Below are 7,032 nucleotides of genomic sequence, written 5' to 3' on the forward strand. Positions count from 1 at the left end.
CCTTTTCTTTCTTTCCCTTCCTCTCTTCCTTCCCTCCCTCCTTCCTTTCGTCCCTCTCTTTCTCTCTTTGATGACAGCTTCTCCCTGTGGATCCCAGGTTGAAACTTGTGATCTTTCTGCCTCTGCCTCTGAGTGCTGAAATTACAGACAGGCACCCAGCTCACTCAACAGTCTTTTAACCTTGTTTTTGGTATTTCATAGTAGGCAAGTTTAAAATTTTTAAGTCTCATAATCTGTCAGCTTTTTCATGTAAGTCTCTAAGTTTTTTGTTTGCTGAGAAGGATCATATTCACCTCAATATAATTAAATATTTGGTTTTTAATACTTCAATAATTACTTTAATATTTAATACCTTAATCAAAGCAGTGTATGTGGGGGGCAGTATAGAAGTAGGTCAGAGGTCTGACATAGGTTTTCAAATGTATAGGAAATTGTTCCATATATTTTGGTAAACTTCCTGAATGTGGTCCAGATGTTAATGGAATTCTATTTAGTGTAAAATTCTCTCTCTATATATGTTCATAGTTTTTCATGTAATCTATGATTTCTTATGAATTCCCTCATATCTTTGTCAATTTCTGTGCCTGTTCTTACTATAACTGTATAATTTGTTTTGATAAATTGTGAGGCAATATTTTCTTGATTGTATTTGCTGATTTTTCCCTATATTATCTGTATAATTAGATTTCAAGTTTCATAAAATTTCTGCTGGGATTTTATTTCAGAACACTTTAAGTTTTTAGATGCATATTGGAATAGTTAATTTTCATTCTTGGACATAGGCCAATTTAGGACTATCCACTGAAGGTAGTGAACATGTCTGTTTAGCTTACACCTTTATGCTCAAGTGCTGAATTCGCACAGGCATACAATAATACACTGTTATACTAATAAATAAATGTGTGCTGTCTTTCTTTATAACTACTAGACTATTATTATAAGAAAAATGCAATACTATTACATTACAGTTAGCCAGGCCAACTAAGACAAAACTTTTCCCATCATTAAAGCATTATCTCCTTCAGAAAAAAATCTGTTAGATAAGATAAGAACATACAGTTTTGGCAGTTTGTATGCAACATAGTAAAAAAAGCACAGATTCAGTTTTATTTAAATATCACTGATAATTACATTAATTGGACTTTATCAGTAATAATAATAAAATTACCTGAAATATTAAAAGAGCATTACATTGTGACTTGAACATTTAAATAAAAAGACTTTAAAAACAATCTATGAATTTATCTTTGATAATAAGAAACATTAGAAATCTGTCATATATTCTGTATTATTACTTAGAGTTGGTTTGCATTTTTAAATTTTTGCCTTGTCTCTAAAAATGGTAATTTAATTTCATCAAAAACATTGGTGATAACTTTTTCTTTCTCCTCCCTTGACTCTATAAATATATTGATTCATGGCCACCAGTTATACTCAACTCTTCCATATTCTCCATGTCTCTTTCTTTCTTAGAGAGGAGAACACAGACCACTTGGCTGGGCATCTACCTCTGGATATTGGCTATAAGAAAAACACCTTTGGTTGGTACTTCTGACAGCCCTTGATTAACAAGTGGAGGACTGCAGAAATACAACTCACTCAGACACTTACTATCTAAGACAGGGACCACAAAGCTACAATAAGAATAAAGAAATAAAAGAAAATGAAAAGCTTTAGGGCAGATGAATTGTCTCCTTCATATTATCTGAGTTGCTGTCTATTAACCCTAGGGGAAATGTTTATTAACTCCATATATTTTCTAAGTAAAAGGATGTAGGTGCTTTTCCCTTTTCTAATGCAGATGTTTCACCAAGTAAACAGTTTGATAAAAAGCCACAAGGGAAAATGATTTATTTTAGTGCCAATTTTCTGATGTAAATATTCTTTGGACATATTGATATGTTAAGCTTATGGCTCTTTGTTTTAAAGCAGATTACTGCAGGAAGGTATGAAAGGCTCAGCTATGTGCATTTCTTTCCATTGCATTGTTTGAAAGTGTGCCTACTTTAATCTTTTTCATTATTCATTTTAAATGTTGAAAATAGTTTTATTCATTTATTTTAGGCAGACAAAATTAATTCAGCAATACTTTGCTATTTATCAGCTATCTGGAATTTAATAGAGCTATTTAAAATATGTATTATGTTTTTAAAACTACTTTAAACTAACTTGAAATTAATTTTGTAATTTGTAAACTTGTAATTATGGTATATAACTTGATTTTTTTCACTAATCACAATTGTTAATATATAGGAGGTCATTAATCTTAGAAAATGTATACTTTGTTTTTATTATATAAGCATTTATTTAGCCATTCTGTGATGCGGGCTAAATCACATCACCAAACATTTATTTTCTGAAGTCTTAATTGCCAATGTGACTGTATTTAGAGATATGAATTTCAGAGAGGCAATTAAGGTTATAAGAAGTCATAAAAGTGAGGCCCTAATCTGATAGGACAGGTGTCCTTTTAAGAAGAGGAAGAGATACAAGATCACTCTCCGTACATGCAGAGAAAAAAGTCCTGTGGGGACATGGTGGGGCAAGGAGAGGTCTCATCAGAAACCAAACCCAATAACAATTTGATTATGGACTTGTGATCTCTAGAATTTTGAGAATATAAATTTCTATTGTTTAAGCCACTTAGCATGGCTTTTTATTACTGAATAGTTTGTTTCAAATGTTGTACTATTATGTTGACATTATGGAAAATCTTTATTCACATCTCTGTTTTGTCCAGTAAATTTCATGTGTATGTAAATATTAGTATTATTTGACTCCTACTTTAGTCAAAAGCTAGGAGATTTTTTTCCTTAGGACATTTTTTTCCAAAAATGTTTTGTACAAGTTTATGCTGCTATCATTTGCACATGAGAGACTCTTTTACCATTGGTTTGCCAAAACTGCATTTTAACATTAAAAAAAGTTTCATGAAATAAAAAGTTTTTTTTTCCCATTTGAGTTTCTTTCTGTAATTATTTTTAAACTTTATGGTCTTTGCCTACTTTGTAGTTTTAATTTTATTTTCCCCATAGTGTATTTTTATAAAGCTCATTTTTTTCTGGGTGTTTATAATTTTGAATGTTAATGATAAAAATCCTTGCATGTGAACTCTAAAAACTGTTTACCTGCATTTTTTAGCCATTTAGAAGAATGAAATCATGTCATTTGCAAGAAAATGTTAGGAATTCAAGGTCATCTTGTTAAACAAAATAAGTCAGACTCAGAAAACCAAGCATCATGTGTGTTCTCTCCCGTGTAGAATCTTAAAAATAAGACATGAAACTAGAAGGGACCTTATTAGGGAACAGGAAGGGTTCAGAAGGAGGAGGAGGGGATAAGTGTAGGTAATAGGGGTAGTAAATATGCTCAAAGTAACTTGTAGGCATGTATGAAAATATAATAATGAAATCTTATTATTTTGTACAATTAATAAACAATACTAACAAAACCATTTCCTCCTTTTTACTTATTAACTTATGTAGAGTTTAAAATATAACTTGTCTCTGTCCATTTTCTGCTGCCGTAATAGAATACTATAAACCAATTTAAAAGAAAAGAAATTACAGCTGGGTATGGTGGTACACATACCTGTAATCACAACACTGTGAAGACTGAGGAAGGAGGGTCATGAGTTTGAGGCCAGCCTGGTATACATAATAAGACCCTGTCTCCAACGGGGTTAAAAAATGAAAGCCAAGACAACACACACACACACACACACACACACACACACACACACACACGCACACACACACATTTCTCATTGTTTTAGACACTGCAAGTCCAATATTGAAGGGCTATATCTCACGAAGGCCTTTTTTCTGCATCATGATGTGGTGGAGGTGATTTTTAAGGCAAGAAAGTACATGTTTTGTGAAAGTGTGTGACCATGGGAGAAAAAGAACATATTTGTAGGAGGCACCTTGCCTAAGCAGCAAAGACTCCCTCAATAACTACCACACTCTTGGGATAATGGCATTAATCCATCCATGAGGTCAGAGTTCTCGTTCTCACCGCTTCTTAAAAGTTCCAGGCTTTTGAGCTGCTGCGGCCAGAGTTGCTGCGCCCGCCGGCATGAGCTACGACCGCGCCATCACCGTCTTCTCGCCCGACGGCCACCTCTTCCAAGTGGAGTACGCGCAGGAGGCCGTCAAGGAGGGCTCCACCGCGGTTGGTGCTCGAGGAAGAGACATTGTTGTTCTTGGTGTGGAAAAGAAATCCGTGGCCAAACTACAAGATGAAAGGACAGTGCGGAAGATCTGTGCTTTGGATGGCCTCACTGCTGACGCAAGGATGGTCATCAACAGAGCCCGGGTAGAGTGCCAGAGCCACCGGCTGACCGTGGAGGACCCAGTCACTGTGGAGTACATCACCCGCTACATCGCCAGTCTGAAGCAGCGTTACACGCAGAGCAATGGGCGCAGGCCGTTTGGCATCTCTGCCCTCATTGTGGGTTTCGACTTTGATGGTATCCCCAGACTGTACCAGACTGACCCGTCAGGCACATACCATGCCTGGAAGGCCCATGCTGTAGGCCGGGGTGCCAAGTCAGTGCGTGAGTTCCTGGAGAAGAATTACACTGACAAAGCCATTGAGACGGACGATCTGACCAGCAAGTTGGTGATCAAGGCACTCCTGGAAGTGGTCCAGTCAGGTGGCAAAAACATTGAGCTTGCTGTCATGAGGCGAGATCAGCCTCTCAAGATTCTAAATCCTGAAGAAATCGAGAAATACGTTGCTGAAATTGAAAAAGAAAAAGAAGAAAATGAAAAGAAGAAACAAAAGAAAGCATCATCGTGATAAAGCAAACTAACTCACTTGGAGCAGCAGCCTTTAAACTCAGCCATGGGAGTCTCAGTGACACATGGGTGTTTCCATCCATTTACCCGTACTGTCTGAGTACCCAATAAACGTCCGTATTTAAAAAAAAAAAAAAAGTTCCAGCTACTAATTCTGTTAAATTTAAACATGAGTTTTGGAAGAGTCATTTAAACCACACAATAGCAGTGCTCAATTTATATCTGTATCAGACATTTAAATAACTTGTTCATTCATGTATTATTTGGTGAATATTTATCAAATGTGTGTAGCACTAACCACAGTGAAAAACATGGTCATCACCTTATAAAATTTGTGTTCTCATTAAGAAGAGACCGAGATTTAGCAGTGCGCTAGACGTCACTAAAAAAATAAAATAAGTTAAAGAGCAAAGGAAGGAGTGGGGTTGGTGGTTACTATTTCTACTATTTCACATGGGTAGAACAGGGAAAAAATGATTTTAATAGTAGAGGAAAAGTGAGAGATTGGGCCATGAAGTGATCTGGAGGATATTTTTGGAAAGTAAGAGATAACAAGTAAAAAGAACTTGAAGTCAATATGTATCTGCATGATTTGAGTTTTTAGATATTTATTCTTAGTAACACTCTGTAGTCAAGTCTAACTGTTCTATGAATTTAGTATTGAAGAGAAGATGACTCATTTAAGTACTTAGATGGTTATGGGAAAATTACTAGTTTTTATTCTCTTTGGTAAATTATTGCAACAATATTTTTTAGTGAGGCAACTTATTAGACATTAGACAGTGAGCAAACAGATACAACTTTCAACACTTTATGATCAGGACTGCATTTTACCTATTTTGTGCTGCACTAACAAAATATCTGAGACTGGGTGATTTGTAAAGAACAGAAATTTATTTCCCACAGTTGTAGAAGCTGAAACATCCAAGCTAAAGCTACTGCGCCTTCTTGCTCTCATGGCAGAAAGCAGAAAGGCAAACAGGATGAATGGTGTATCTTCCTAGGGAAGGAAAGAGGAAGAGGAAGCTAGTAAAAAATCTCATGAAGACTATTTAATAAGGGCCTTATCTCATTGAAAAGGGGAGTCCTCATAGTTTAACCATTTCTAAGAAGTCCCACTCAATAATTATCACATTAACTACAGTGGATTTTGGAGGGAACTCATGGCAGACAGTATATTATTCTACACTGAAGTGATGTAGACTTGCTTCAGTTATATAATACTTAAGACTTTCATGGCAGCATTTCCAAACGTGAGTTTTGTAGAACACTGTTTGAGAAATTTTAATAATTGTACAAGAAAATATTTCTTTTGTCAAGTGTCTTGGCAATGTTATACATCTTTAATTTCTGCAAAGAGCTTTCTCAAAAATTACAAATGCAAAGGCTTTCATGACAGCCTTTGCTTTGTCAGCATATGGTAGGAAATGAAATTTTGTCATTTTCAGCTAAGTGGATGGAAGTGGAGAGCATTATGTTAGGTAAAATAATCCAAAAACACAAAGATAAGTGTGTGTTCTCTTTCATGTGGAAGCTAAATAAAGTCACCTTGAATGTAAAATATTTCAAGAGATTAAGAAGGGTGGGTGTGTGTATGGGACTGGGTAAAGGGAGGTTGGATTAGATCAGTTTCTTCTGCGTGCATGAGTTGAAGCAATGTACTGAACTGTGTTAATATATACAACAGCAGATGTTAAAGATAAAAATTTAAAAAATTAAATAAAGAGCCATAATGACAATCATGTAAAGCCTAGGTACTTTTCCCCAAATTCATAACATAAAGTTCATAGGATTATAAAGAAAGCCAATTATATTTCAATTAATGCAAATGGAGCTATAAAAATACTATGAAGAGATTTTAATTGTTTTTAGTAAACAGTCAGTCGAGCTAAACACAGCTGTATTTATTGGCTGAAAATCTGGAATGTCTTCATTTTGACATGTAGTAAGTCATTATAAATAATTTTTGCTATACAATACCATTTAATTTTTTTTGTCTTTTTCATTTATTCTTCCTCTCAGCACTAACTTTTCCAGCATGTTCAACTCTGTCCATTATACCGAGGCAGTTAAGTTACTCTTAGCAGCTATTTTGGACTGTCATCAAAATTCTAATCCTGTCCAGAGTTTTGTGACATTGGTGACCAGTCGTATAGACACTAACTAACTTGGCAGTGCAGTGAACATGTGTTATTGGCACTGTGATAATTGGCTTAGTGCTGCCACCTAT

General features: G+C 35.2%; 1 pseudogene; it reads left to right on the forward strand.

The window, feature by feature from the left end:
* The first annotated feature begins 4,042 nt into the window (after positions 1-4,042).
* Positions 4,043-4,914, forward strand: LOC109703086 (proteasome subunit alpha type-7 pseudogene; annotated as a pseudogene).
* The last annotated feature ends 2,118 nt before the right edge of the window (positions 4,915-7,032 follow it).

The sequence above is a fragment of the Castor canadensis genome, chromosome 3, assembly GCF_047511655.1.
Source record: "Castor canadensis chromosome 3, mCasCan1.hap1v2, whole genome shotgun sequence".
Classification (NCBI taxonomy): domain Eukaryota; kingdom Metazoa; phylum Chordata; class Mammalia; order Rodentia; family Castoridae; genus Castor; species Castor canadensis.